This window comes from Amphibalanus amphitrite, unplaced genomic scaffold, assembly GCF_019059575.1.
Source record: "Amphibalanus amphitrite isolate SeventyFive unplaced genomic scaffold, NRLGWU_Aamphi_draft 000482F_arrow, whole genome shotgun sequence".
NCBI lineage: Eukaryota > Metazoa > Arthropoda > Thecostraca > Balanomorpha > Balanidae > Amphibalanus > Amphibalanus amphitrite.
In genome coordinates, this window is record NW_024881976.1 from 317159 (window position 1) to 332684 (window position 15526).

The following is a 15526-nucleotide window of genomic DNA, read 5'->3' on the forward strand; positions in this document are numbered from 1 at the left end:
ATATCCGTGACCTAAGGTCAGGTCAGTGGCGTGACCTTTCCATTACCTACAAGTCAATGGAAAAAAATGAAAATGCCTCTAAATCCGTGTGTACGCATCGGAACAGTCCAAATATTTCAGAATCACAATGATTTAGTCCACTCGTGATGACCAAGGTGTCATTTTTGCTGATAGCCTCTAGACAGGTCATCCGAGGTCACTTGAGGCTACAAACAGTTTTTTGCCAATAACTCGCGATTGGAAAGAGATAGAACGCTGGGGATGGTCTCATTGTGTTTGTCTTGTTGAGACGCATCGACTGATATGCAACATGACCTTTTCCGGTAAGGTCATGACCTTGACCTGAGGTCAAATTTTCAGGTTGACCTTTCAAGGTCAAATTATAGTTCATTCGACGCGTCTCGGCGAGGGGAACACGATTCTGGCAATAGAAATGTCGTGGCTTTTTGTAGTCGAAAGTTATTGCCGAAAAACACTTTTCGAAAAAACAGCTATTTTTGGAGTTTTTGCCCTCTGCAGGCTAAACCGTTGACCTGAGGTCAATATTGATAATGACCGTTTCAAAAGAAGAGTTCAAAAGCTATCGTTTGCTCTTCCATACGTTTTTCTAGCTACCATAGTTCCTGAGATAGCGGCATGTTTTCTGAAAAATATAATGACAATTGGCAAATTTTGACCTTTGATGACCTCTGGTGACCCCAATATTGCTCTAAGGTGAAAAATGATCGAAATACTTTCAAACGTACGCATTGAGAGCTATCGACTGCTTTTTACCGCGTCTTCCTAGCCCTCTTTGTTTTTGAGTTAGAGGTGGGTGGTAACATATGCCCCCCCCCCCCCCCCACCTCACTAGGGCGAAGTTGGCTGAGACCGCCACTGGGGCGCGGGTTAAGAGAAGTAGCTACCAAACACAACCCTACTTATATAAACATACAAGTTTTGAGAACCAAACTAATGGCCCCATCAACAATATCTATCCAAACGAACAGTTATCGCGTAAACCTGTATTCTAGTCTTACTTAATAATCTTACTTAATAAATTATAAGTTGTCTGCGTGTCCGTCAGCCTTATGTGTCTTCTTGCGCCGGCACGGCGCCGCGTATCGACGTGAAATTTGGTGACCACAAAATTTGGGTGGGGCGGACCATCGTATCAAAAGATGGGCGCAATCGGACCACGGGTGCGGCGTCAGCGCGTGCATCTCTGCCCCAGGCTGGGCGCGGCCGGCGCCGAGCAGAGAGCACGTGCTTTAGGCTCAGTTGTTCGCTTAAAAAACTGAGTGAAAACGATGAGAGCCAGCTTGGGAAGTCAACTCTGTGGATATAAAGAATACAGGTTTTCAATTAGGATCAGGTATAGGCGCAGGTACAGGTATTTGGTACAGGTTTCACCGGTAAATAAAATAAATTCATTACCGAGCGAGCGAAGCGAGCAAAGTGCAAGCGAAGCGAGCAAAGTGCGAGCGAAGCGAGCAAACTTTCGGATCTGCAGCGCTCCTCGAAAAGCGCATATACCTACCTACATGCCTACCATACAGCTAAATGAAGTAAGTAAACAAACTTAACCCTACTGGCATGAACATACAAGTTTTAACGGCCAAACTAATAATCCCCTCAAACATATATCTCGAATCTGTACAGTTATCGCGTAAACCAGTATTCTAGTCTTACTTAATAAATTATAAGTTGTTTGTGTGTGTGTCAGCCGTATGTGTCTTCTTGCGCCGGAACGGCGCCGCGTAGCGACGTGAAATTTGGTGACCACAAACTTTGGGTGGGGCGGACCATCGTATCAAAAGAAGGGCGCAATCGGACCAGGGGTGCGGCGTCAGCGCGTGAATCTCTGCCCCAGGTTGGCCGAGGCCGGCACCGAGCAGAGAGCACGTGCTTTAGGCTCAGTTGTTCGCTTAAAAAACTGAGTGGAAACGATGAGAGCCAGCTCGGGAGATCATTAAACTTTGAACTCTGTGGATATTAAGAATACAGGTTTGCGATTAGGATCAGGTATAGGCGCAGGTACAGGTATTCGGTACAGGTTTTACCGGTAAATAAAATAAATTTATTATCAAGCGAGCGAAGCGAGCAAAGTGCGAGCGAAGCGAGCAAACTTTCGGATCTGCAGCGCTCCTCGAAAAGCGCATATACCTACATGCCTACCATACAGCTAAATGAAGTAAGTAAACAAACTTAACCCTACTGGCATGAACATACAAGTTTTAACGGCCAAACTAATAATCCCCTCAAACATATATCTCGAATCTGTACAGTTATCGCGTAAACCTTTATTCTAGGCCGGCCGGCCGTGGTCACGCTTTTGCGAGGCTTATATCTCAGCAACCACTTGACCGATTTACATGCGGTAATTTTTGTAGGGTAGCTTCATTCTTTCTACCAAGCATTAGACTATTCCCGATGTACGTGGGTGACCACTTATGCACGTGCCACGTGCAAAACGAAGAGGTGTTGGTTTTGCAGCAATTGCAATATCTCGGTAACTACTGGGCCGATTGCGATGAAAGTATAGGTAACCGCCAGCACCGTCATTGCGGTACAGTATGCAATCAGGCGTTTGATGGTTCTGCCATCTAGCGCGAAACAGGAAGGGTGGGGTGGCCACGCAATGGATAGTAGCCGGTTCACGACGGCCATCTGGTACAGGTGCAGGTTTTGTGCGATTAGGTTCAGGGTGTTTCTTAGTAGCTATCAGCTAGGGTTACATTAATTGCTTATAGCTATTCCTGCTTTTTCATAGTATCAGACATTATTATCGATCAACCCTATTACTGGTGGGGGGGGGGGGCATCGGCCCCCACCTGCAGTATTTTTGCTGTCGATGGAAAATAGCCTTAGGGGTTCTAAATTTGGCGACTTTTCCTTAGCTAGAGGCGTATCCAGGATCAGTTTCTAGGGGGTAAATCTGGTCACACTTAAAACAAAAATAATTTCAAAACAAACGTGTCCATCTGTATGTGTGCATATGTCCTAGAGACAGTATTGCGGTACAGTGTGCATTCAGGCGGTGATACGGCAGACGCGGCACTGCGGCACAGCGTCCATTCAGGCGCTTGACGCTCCTGCCATCTAGCGAGTAAAAAGGAATGTTTGGGCGGCTATGCGAGCCGCACTTATTGGGTAGGTATGCGCACTCGATTACCTACCTGGAAATCTTCAAGAGAACAACATTTCACCATTTAAAGCATTAATAATATCCATGATATTGAACAAACGAATGTGATAGAATACAATTAGAGTAGTTTACGTTTACAGTGTTCATGTTAAGAACGTAGGTATGTTATGTTACGACTTACTGGTGGTTATAGGAATGCACTAGAGTAAGGTGGGAATAGAGCCTATGAGTAGGGTATGGGTAGGGTGTAGGTAGGGTATAGGTAGGGTAGGACATGTATATGGGTAGAATAGCGCTTTTTGCGGCGTTCCCGATTGGCGGCGGGCGGGCGGGCGATGCGGGCGATTTTCATTTTTTGTGGCGTTTCCGGTTGGCGGCGGCCGGGCGGGCGCACGATGCGGGCGGTTTTCATTTTTCGAGGCGTTTGCGGGTGGCGGCGGTCGGGCGGGCGGTTTTCATTTTTTGCGGCGTTTGTGGTTGGCGGCGGGCGGGCGTGCGATGCGGGCGGTTTTTATTTTTGCGGCCTTTGTGGTTGGCGGCGGGCGGGCGTGCGATGCGGGCGGTTTTTATTTTTTGCGGCGTTTGCGGTTGGCGGCGGGCGGGCGCGCGATGCGGGCGGTTTTATTTTTTTTGCAGCGTTTGCGGTTGGTGGCGGGCAGGCGGGCGCATGATGCGGGCGGTTTTCATTTTTTTCGAGGTGTTTGCGGTTGGAGGCGGGCGGGCGGGCGGTTGTCATTTTTTTGCGGCGTTTGTACTTGGCGGCGAGCGGGCGTGCGATGCGGGCGGTTTTAATTTTTGCGGCGTTTGTGGTTGGCGGCGGGCCGCCGTGCGATGCGGGCGGTTTTTATTTTTTGCGGCGTTTGCGGTTGGCGGCGGGCGGGCGCGCGATGCGGGCGGTTTTCATTTTTGCGGCGTTTGCGGTGTTGTTTGCGGTTGGAGGCGGTCGTTTTTATTTTGCGGCGTTTGCTGTTGGCGGTGGGCGGGCGTGTTTTTTTTTTTTTAATAATTCAATGTCCAAACCTTTTGATTCGTAGTGCTCCTCGAAAAGCCACCCCTACCTACTATACAATTAAGAGAAGTAGCTACCAAACACAACCCTACTTATATAAACATACAAGTTTTGAGAACCAAACTAATGGCCCCATCAACAATATCTATCCAAACGAACAGTTATCGCGTAAACCTGTATTCTATTCTAGTCTTACTTAATAAATTATAAGTTGTCTGTGTGTGTGTCAGCCGTATGTGTCTTCTTGCGCCGGCACGGCGCCGCGTAGCGACGTGAAATTTGGTGACCACAAACTTTGGGTGGGGCGGACCATCGTATCAAAAGATGGGCGCAATCGGACGAGGGGTGCGGCGTCAGCGCGCGAATCTCTGCCCCAGGCTGGGCGCGGCCGGCGCTGAGCAGAGAGCACGCGCTTTAGGCTCAGTTGTTCGCTTAAAAAACTGAGTGAAAAGCATCAGAGCCGGGAGGTCGTTGACCTTTGACAACGAAGGCCGATACAAGGCACCGCTCGCCAAGAGGATTCGCCAGTAAATACAATTAATTTGTTTTTGCAATATCTCAGCCGTTTCTGGGCCGATTTAGCTGAAACTTGGACTGTCGGTGGTAGTGTAGTGTAGTGTAGTGTAGGGTAGGGTAGGGTAGGGTAGGGTAGGGTAGGGTAGGGTAGGGACTAGGGGTAGGGTTGTGTAGGGTAGGGTAGGGGTAGGGTAGGGTGGGGGTAGGGTAGGGTAGGGTAGTGTAGGGTTAGGGGTAGGGTAGGGTAGGGTAGGGTAGGGTAGGGTAAGGGTAGGGTAGGGGTAGGGTAGGGGTAGGGTAGGGGTAGGGTAGGGTAGGGTAGGTTAGGGTAGTGTAGGGGTAGGGTAGGGTAGGGTAAGGGTAGGGTAGGGTAGGGACTAGGGGTAGGGTTGGGTAGGGTAGGGGTGGGGTAGGGTAGGTTAGGGTAGTGTAGGGTTTGGGGTAGGGTAGGGTAGGGTAGGGTAGGGACTAGGGGTAGGGTTGGGTAGGGTAGTGTAGGGGTAGGGTAGGGTAGGGGTAGGGTAGGATAGTGTAGGGGTAGGGTAGGGTAGGGTAGGGTAGTGTAAGCCGTAAGGGTAGGGTAGGGTAGGGTAGGGTAGGGTAGGGTAGGGTAGGGTAGGGTAGGATAGGGTAGGGTAGGGTAGTGTAAGGGTAGGGTAGGGTAGGGTAGGATATGGTAGGGTAGGGCAGGGTAGGGACTAGGGGTAGGGTTGGGTAGGGTAGGGTAGGGTAGGGTAGTGTAGGGGTAGGGTAGGGTAGGGTAGTGTAGGGTTAGGGGTAGGGTAGGGTAGTGTATGGGTAGGGGTAGGGTAGGGTAGGGAAGGGTAAAGTAGGGTAGGGTAGGGTAGGTTAGGGTAGTGTAGGGGTAGGGGTAGGGGTAGGGTAGGGTATGGTAGGGTAGGGTAGGGTTGAATTGAGTAACATCCTAACTTACAAAGGGCTCGAACAACTCGCATGCATCACCATCATACTTTACAGTTCAATTAAAAGCAGTTACCCAGTTCTTCACAAATAATACCAATAAAAATGCAAGTTTCTACACCCAAACTAATGCATCCGTTAATCATACATATCAGAACATACAGTTATCGCGTAAACCTGTACCTCTAGTTTTAATAAATTTCAAGTTGTCTGCGTGTCCGTCAGCCTCATGTGTCTTCTCGCGCCGGAACGGCGCCGCGTAGCGACGTGAAATTTGGTGACCACAAACTTTGGGTGGGGCGGACCATCGTATCAAAAGATGGGCGCAATCGGACCAGGGGTGCGGCGTCAGCGCGTGAATCTCTGCCCCAGGCTGGCCGAGGCCGGTGCCGAGCAGAGAGCACGTGCTTTAGGCTCAGTTGTTCGCTTAAATAACTGAATGAAAACGATGAGAGCCAGCTCGGGAGATCATTAAACTTTGAACTCTGTGGATATTAAGAATACAGGTTTGCGATAAGGATCAGGTATAGGCGCAGGTACAGGTATTCGGTACAGGTTTTACTGCTAAATAAAATAAATTTATTATCAAGCGAGCGAAGCGAGCAAAGTGCGAGCGAAGCGAGCAAACTTTCGGATCTGCAGCGCTCCTCAAAAAGCGCATATACCTACATGCCTACCATACAGCTAAATGAAGTAAGTAAACAAACTTAACCCTACTGGCATGAACATACAAGTTTTAACGGCCAAACTAATAATCCCCTCAAACATATATCTCGAATCTGTACAGTTATCGCGTAAACCTGTATTCTAGGCCGGCCGGCCGTGGTGACGCTTTTGCGAGGCTTATATCTCAGCAACCACTTGACCGATTTACATGCGGTAATTTTTGTAGGGTAGCTTCATTCCTTCTACCAAGTATTGGACTATTCCCAATGTACGTGGGTGACCACTTATGCACGTGCCACGTGCAAAACGAAGAGGTGTTGGTTTTGCAACAATTATCTTACTTAATAAATTTCAAGTTGTCTGCGTGTCCGTCAGCCGTATGTGTCTTCTTGCGCCGGAACGGCGCCGCGTATTGACGTGAAATTTGGTGACCACAAAATTTGGGTGGGGCGGAACATCGTATCAAAAGATGGGCGCAATCGGACCACGGGTGCGGCGTCAGCGCGTGCATCTCTGCCCCAGGCTGGCCGAGGCCAACGCCGAGCAGAGAGCACGTGCTTTAGGCTCAGTTGTTCGCTTAAAAAACTGAGTGAAAACGATGAGAGCCAGCTTAGGAAGTCAACTCTGTGGATATAAAGAATACAGGTTTTCAATTAGGATCAGGTATAGGCGCAGGTACAGGAATTCATTTCCGAGCGAGCGAAGCGAGCAAAGTGCGAGCGAAGCGAGCAAACTTTCGGATCTGCAGCGCTCCTCAAAAAGCGCATATACGTACATGCCTACCATACAGCTAAATGAAGTAAGTAAACAAACTTAACCCTACTGGCATGAACATACAAGTTTTAACGGCCAAACTAATAATCCCCTCAAACATATATCTCGAATCTGTACAGTTATTGCGTAAACCTGTATTCTAGGCCGGCCGGCCGTGGTGACGCTTTTGCGAGGCTTATATCTCCGCAACCACTTGACCGATTTACATGCGGTAATTTTTGTAGGGTAGCTTCATTCTTTCTACCAAGTATTGGACTATTCCCGATGTACGTGGGTGACCACTGATGCACGTGCCACGTGCAAAACGAAGAGGTGTTGGTTTTGCAACAATTGCAATATCTCGGTAACTACTGGGCCGATTGCGCTGAAAGTTGGCATGTAGTCTTACTTAATAATGTGTCTCAATGCTTCTAAATCCTCTGCCGCTCATTCTCCGTCACTATCCACCCTAATTTGTGTTTTCATTTAAGAGTAGCGAACCAACTTTCAACACGGCATTGCCGCACAGTATGCACTCAGGCGGCTATAACCGCCAGAAGCGACATTGCGGTACAGTATGCAATCAGGCGTTTGATAGTTCTGCCATCTAGCGCGTAAAAGGAAAGGTTGGGCGGCGGACACGACATTGCGGTACAGTATGCACTGAGGCAGCTTTATTTCGCCAGCACCGTCATTGCGGTACAGTATGCAATCAGGCGTTTGATGGCTCTGCCATCTAGCGCGAAACAGGAAAGGTGGGGTGGCCACGCAATGGATAGTAGCCGGTTCACGACGGCCATCTGGTAAGTACAAATTTGGTGCAGGTTTGGTGCGATTAGGTTTAGTGTGTTTCTTAGCAGCTATCAGCTAGGTTTACATTAATTGCTTATAGCTATTCCTGCTTTTTCATAGTATCAGGCATTATTATCGATATTACTGGTGTGGGGGGGGGGGGGGGCATCTGCCCCCACCTGTAGTATTTTTGCTGTCGATGGAAAATCGCCTTATGGGTTCGAAATCTGGCGACTTTTCCTTAGCTAGAGGCGTATCCAGGATCAGTTTCTAGGGGGTAAATCTGGTCACACTTAAAACAAAAATAATTTCAAAACAAACGTGTCCATCTGTATGTGTGCATATGCCCTAGAGACAGTATTGCGGTACAGTGTGCATTCAGGCGGTGATACGGCAGACGCGGCACTGCGGCACAGCGTCCATTCAGGCGCTTGACGCTTCTGCCATCTAGCGAGTAAAAAGGAATGTTTGGGCGGCTATGCGAGCCGCACTTATTGGGTAGGTATGCGCACTCGATTACCTACCTGGCAATCTTCAAGAGAACAACCTTTCACCATTTACAGCATTAATAATATCCATGATATTGAACAAACGAATGTGATAGAATACAATTAGAGTAGTTTACAGTGCTCATGTTAAGAACGTAGGTATGTTATGTTACGACTTACTGGTGGTTATAGGAATGCACTAGAGTAAGGTGGGAATAGAGCCTATGAGAAGGGAATGGGTAGGGTGTAGGTAGGGTATAGGTAGGGTAGGACATGTATATGGGTAGAAAAGCGCTTTTTTCGGCGTTCCCGATTGGCGGCGGGCGGGCGGGCGATGCGGGCGATTTTCATTTTTTTGTGGCGTTTGCGGTTGGCGGCGGGCGGGCGGGCGCACGATGCGGGCGGTTTTCATTTTTCGAGGCGTTTGCGGTTGGCGGCGGTCGGGCGGGCGGTTTTCATTTTTTGCGGCGTTTGTAGTTGGCGGCGGGCGGACGTACGATGCGGGTGTTTTTTTTTAATTTTTTGCGGCGTTTGTGGTTGGCGGCGGGCGGGCGTGCGATGCGGGCGGTTTTTATTTTTTGCGGCGTTTGCGGTTGGCGGCGGGCGGGCGCGCGATGCGGGCGGTTTTTATTTTTTGCGGCGTTTGCGGTGTTGTTTGCGGTTGGAGGCGGTCGTTTTTACTTTTGCGGCGTTTGCGGTTGGCGGCGGGCGGGCGGGCGCACGATGCGGGCGGTTTTCATTTTTTTCGAGGCGTTTGCGGTTGGCGGCGGTCGGGCGGGCGGTTTTTATTTTTTGCGGCGTTTGTGGTTGGCGGCGGGTGGGCGTGCGATGCGGGCGGTTTTTATTTTTTGCGGCGTTTGTGGTTGGCGGCGGGCGGGCGTGCGATGCGGGCGGTTTTTATTTTTTGCGGAGTTTGCGGTTGGCGGCGGGCGGGCGCGCGATGCGGGCGGTTTTTTGCGGCGTTTGCGGTATTGTTTGCGGTTGGAGGCGGTCGTTTTTTTTTTGCGGCGTTTGCGGTTGACGGCGGGCGGGCGTGTTTTTTTTTTAATAATTCAATGTCCAAACCTTTGGATTCGTAGTGCTCCTCGAAAAGCCATCCCTACCTACTATACAATTAAGAGAAGTAACTACCAAACACCACCCTACTTATATAAACATAAAAGTTTTGACAACCCAACTAATGGCCCCATCAACAGTATCTATCCAAACGTACAGTTATCGCGTAAACCTGTATTCTAGTTATAACTTAACATAGACCTCTACATACCTGGACTGGACACTCGAATCTGGCGAATTGCATAGTGGCCATAAAAGTAAAACGTTATGTCTCGGGAACTAGGTCAGGTACGATGTTGCGGTCCTCACTACTGGACAGCCCTATTCATCAAAATTTAGGGCACACGTGTGTTGAAGCAATACCATGTAATAGGCCACCGTGAGCACGCGGCGCGTGAGGGGTGTTTTCGAAAATGGTGCATCAGTATCTCTGGAACGGCTGAACCGATTGGCCTGAAATTTGGTATGTAGTCTGGTACACCACAGTCAACACTACAGGAAGATCGAAACTTGGTATACCAGTGCACGTGCGCACGTGCGTACCCCTTTTTTGTATCTCAGGAACCCCTCGACCGTTTGGGATGAAATTTGGTATGTAGCCAGATAACACATAACTGATAATGACGCACACTCGATACTTGGCCTATCGGTGCACGTGCGCACGTGCGTACCCCTTTTTTGTATCTCAGGAACCCCTCGACCGATTGGGATGACATTTGGTATGTAGCCAGATAAAACATAACTGATAATGACGCACACTCGATACTTGGCGTATCGGTGCACGTGCGCACGTGCGTACCCCTTTTTTGTATCTCAGGAACCCCTCGACCGATTGGGATGACATTTGGTATGTAGCCAGATAACACATAACTGATAATGACGCACACTCGATACTTGGCCTATCGGTGCACGTGCGCACGTGCGTACCCCTTTTTTGTATCTCAGGAACCCCTCGACCGTTTGGGATGAAATTTGGTATGTAGCCAGATAACACATAACTGATAATGACGCACACTCGATACTTGGCCTATCGGTGCACGTGCGCACGTGCGTACCCCTTTTTTGTATCTCAGGAACCCCTCGACCGTTTGGGACGAAATTTGGTATGTAGCCAGATAACACATAACTGATAATGACGCACACTCGATACTTGACCTATCGGTGCACGTGCGCACGTGCGTACCCCCTCGACCGATTGGGATGAAATTGAGCATGTAGTACACACCACGGTACACCACACAGAAAGTTTCGGCAAAAACTTAAAACTTGGCATATTTGTGCACGTGCGCACGTTTTTTATCGCACCCTTTTGTATCTCAGGAACCATTGGATCGACTGGGATGAAATTTGGTGTGTAGCCAGGTACCTACCGCACATGTAGCTGTATCGATCGATCGACAAAAGGCATGCACAATGTTTATTGATTCAAATTTAGATACCTATGAGTCGAAGAAACCACGTTTGTGCCGCTGTCAAAACCGCACATGTAGATGATGTAGCTAGCCCTAAGCTGTAAATAGTACTTTTTTGTGTGTGCTTTTCAGATTTTGTAATATCTTCGTTTTCTTCTTTCACAATAGTGTTGTGCAGGCTGGATACCTACTTGATTGCTAAGAATAGCAAATCAAGGCGTAGCTTTTAAGGTTTATACATTTGAAGCCTTCAGCAGCACACAAAGAAACAAAGAAATTGAGCAATGTTTGCATTAATTTCTAGAGCTGGTGCAAACACGGACATACACAATAACAAGTGTTTCATCCGTATGACCGAGACAGTGACTTTGCACTCCGAACTCAAAATTAGGCATTTAGAACAAAACATCTGGCACGAACAAGGCAAACGAGCGCCGCCAAGGCAGCTGAACGTCAGCGAGACGAACACGCGGCGATACATCAGCTGAAAATCAACGAGACAGCTGAGCGTCCACGATCTCAAGACATAAAATAGACAACAACGCAGAATGGTGCACCACTCCACAAAACATGGTGGCATAGTACAATGAGACTATTGACATATCGAAACACATTACGTATAATCTGCACAATTATTAACCCGCGCCCCGCTGGGCTATTCAGCCATACGCGCCCTGCTGGGGGGGGGGGGGGCAGATTCTGCCCCCCTGTCTAACTTCCGAACCGATGGTCGTAGAAAGACGGGGAAAACGGCAATCGGAAGCTCTCAACAAGGCGGATCTTAACCCTCGCCGGACCTATTGGTTTTCTACATACGCGCCGGCCGAGGGGGGGGGGGGCGGGTACGACCCCCCCCTCGCCGTTTCGCCCCTGGTGGAGCTAGCGCGTCGCGGAAAAAAACGAGCGTGTGCGCCGTTACGAGACGCAGAGATTGGTACCCGATTTTAAGGTCCTAGGTCAACCGGTGACCTCTGAGGTCAGGTCAAGTGCCCCAGGGTACGGTTCAGTTTTTGGTGAATAACTTCGCAAAAAAACGGCCGCAGAGCCGCGATTTTGGCAGCATCGTGTTCGCCTCGCTCAGGCGCGTCGAATGATATACTTTTTGTCCGGGTCAGGTCAACTTGGGATGTTGACCTCAGGTCAAGGTCAGGTCAGCACCCCCAGGTCACGAAGTTGGTCGAAAGGGGTCATGTCGCATATCATTCGATTCGGCAGGTCTTCCTGAGTCCATTGGTGGCTTTCTCGACTCGCTAGCTCAATTTGATCAAGAGTTATTGACGAAAAACTAATATGACCTTGGTGACGTCATAAATGACGTCACGCAAGGTCAACATTGCAAAAGTGACGCATCTGACCTTGCAAGGAGTGCATCAAATCACGATTCTGTGTGCTTGAGATAGTTGGAGATCGTTCCCGGCGCCAGAATAGCAGTTTTCATTTTTCCCCATTGACTTATAATGGTGAGGTCACGAAAATGACCTGACCTCATATGACCTTTAGGAAAAATCCGAGATATACAAGTTGTGAGACTCATAATGGATACTAGATCCTGCAAGTTTCATTTCCCTGTGACATCTCCTCTGGCAGTGAGGGCGTTGCGAAGTTGCGACATCTGAAGACCGTGCAGAGGTTCACTTATGACGTCATAGGTCAGTGACCTGACCTGACCCAAAAATGCGGTTGGTGTCAAAAGATGCGGCTTGGATCAAAGGTCAGGTATGCCAAGTTTCAGCTCTCTATCGCCAGCGTGTTCGGAGCTATCGCGAAAAAACCCTATGGGGGGGCGGCACCCGCGCCCCCCCCCCCCTCGGCCGGCGAGGGTTAAGAGCCCAAATTTTTTTGCTTAAGTAGGTCAGAGGTCAGGTCAAGGTCAGGTCAAGGGTACAAAATACAAGCTTCTACAGTATCGGCCTTGCACCGTAGTTGCCGAAGAATGGACTGAGACTGATTGCCCAAAACGTGTTCTTAGACTACCAAGACAATATTCGTTGCACACAATGTCATTCAAAGGTCAAGGTCAGGTCAGGTCAGGTCAGGTCACCAAAAACAAAATATAGAAAAGGGCATGTGCGACACATGTTTTATGGGTCATTTTACTCATGGAATTCAATAGGCACACTCAATAAGTGATATGGACCACCTCTGGATGAATTTCAGGTCGAGGTCAGGTCAAGGTCAGGTCAAGTGAGGTCAAATTTTGAAGTTGGTTGTTAAGGCCTAAAAAGGTGTCTATTCGATGCAGTTTTTCACGGCGAATCGAATGGTGCTATTTTTGTTTCCGTACGAGGTCTAGAACTTCCAAAAAAAATCATTTTTCAAAATTTTGTGTGTCGTGACGTCATAAAATTTTGAATAACTCCCACATTTTTGGACCGATTCTTCAAAAAATTGGTATGTAGGTGCACATACAGGGTGGAAAGTAATTACGCGAACATGTATTTTCTTACAATTTCGCCCGTCAGTGGAGATTTTGTATGAGCGCGGGCTGTTATGGAACATGACTGGTCGTGTTTGTTGTCGCATCATCTAACAAAAGTGACCTTACTTTGCGAAAATGACTTGGAAGGTCTACAACACCTCTCGGCTTCGAGTGGTGCTGACGCCATACGCTGCTCAAGACCAAAATGGGCAAAGAGCTCAATTTGAAGTTGCCAGGGAAAGCGTTTGTGATTATTTTGGCTGGATTGGTGCGGAAGGGACTCGGAACGGTCTCGGCACCAGCATTACTCAATTACACGTTTGGTTGAAGCATAATAAAACTTAAGAGGACTTAAAAAGCAAAGCCGTTGGCGGCAGTAAAACCTCGGTGAATTCAGGCGCCGAATGGGTGGTCACCATTTCCGCTACCAAACGACAACAGTCGACCCGAAAACAGGCGAAATGGTTTACTTTGGCCGGGTACCCGATCTAAGATATCACGATTCATACATAAATCCGTGAAAATTCGAAAATCAAGCCGTACAAACAATCGAGATGGCCAAAATTCATGAATTAACAGCAGGATTGTCAATTTAAGTTTTCTAAAGACCGCCAAACCTGAACAGAGGAGGACAGGCAGCTGGCTTTGTGGTTGGGTGAGACATCTTCGAAGCTATTTCATCCGTCAAACCTGCAGAACAACGCGTTGGGGGCTGCTGATGCGTCCGACGTCCCGCCCGTCCCAACCTTCAAACATCCGGCAAAGGAACACACATCAGCGTGTTATGAGCGCCCGGATGGTGTCAGAATTGCATGTAGTGACCAACAAGGCCACCAAAAATAAAGTATACAACTAGTGGAACATCCTTCCAGACGAGTGTCTTTATCTAATCCATCAATGCACCAAAAGGGGCAAAATGATTGAGCGCACTTTTGTGCCCGACGCAAAGAAACTCTTCTTCATGATTGATAAAGTCCTTCCTTTCACGGCCAAAAAGACGCAAGACTGGTGCTTTGAGAACCCGTTCTTCTTCTGGGCATATAATGGTCAATCTGGGAATAGCCCAGACCTCAATTTGATCAAAAATATCCAGGCGACTCTTCAGGAGAGCGTCTAAGAGCTGCTAGTAGCCACCAGCATCGATTGCCTCACCAGACAGCTCCAGGAGGCGTGGACTAAGCTTTGGCCAACAGTGCTTGACATGCTCATGTCAATTATGCCTGAACGCCTTTGTCAGTGTATCGCACATAAATAGGAATATATAAAAAGATGAAATTTTCATGTCACCGCCACTTTTTCCATTGCTATAAGACGAAAAAGTATGTTCGCGTAATTACTTTCCACCCTGTAGACCACTTCTTTGACAGATATTCCGGTTTTTTCGATAAAATCAAAATTTTGGATTTTATAAATATTTTCCCAAAAAAAGTCAGTTTTTTGGAAAATTTTTGGCCAAAATCCAAAATTTTCAAAAAACCGAGATAGCCATTTGATAGACAAAGTAGAATCACGTATAACCTTTTTTGTTACGTCTTGATTCCTTTAAAAATGAAGATGTTAGCGGCGTTTGAAATTTTGCCGTTTTTGAGGCGAAAATGGCGAACATGACGTCACTACAACGTCAATTTCTCAAAAATTTTCCGACGGATTTCGCTCAAATTTTCAGGGAATGTGTCAAATTGATGTATGATAAGATACTGAAAGTTTGACGTCGCTAGCGTAACGCGTTTAGAAGTTATTGGCGAAAAACGGGAGGGGGGGCAGATTCTGCCCCCCCCCCCCAGCGGGGCGCGGGTTAAGCCGCCACGCGAATATTCAAGGATACAAGCGAATGTACAATAGATACATCTGTATAAATCTTACTATGTTGTGACGTTACTTGGGACGGTAAGTCACTGCAGATCAGATCCGATGCCGCGTGCACCCTAGCGTCTCCCTTATTTCTTTCCGCTGTTCAGCTTTCTGATCTTGTCTCGACTTTGTTCACGTGTCGTCATCTGAGACGTCATTCTGCCCTTGCTTGAATGAATAGCACTATTCATTTCCGTAGCATAGTTTGACGTAAAGACGTTGAATAGAGCGCTGGCCATCCTTCCGTAGACTAACAGGAAGTCATGGCCGCTCTCGCACTTAAGGCCTGCAAGGCTACTGTCTTGCTCGCCGATAGTGGTCATCACTTTCTCGAAGCAGGAGCGTGGCTCGGAGCAACCGAGCAGAGCAGACCGCGAAGCGTCGTCCTGCATGAGCCACCTGTGAATTAGACAAACAGTCGTTTTCTGTTCAAACGACTGCGCTGAAAATGCCGCAAATGCCGCGCAATTTCTGCTTTATTTGAATGAGTCTTTATTACGTCAAAGACCCGACTTA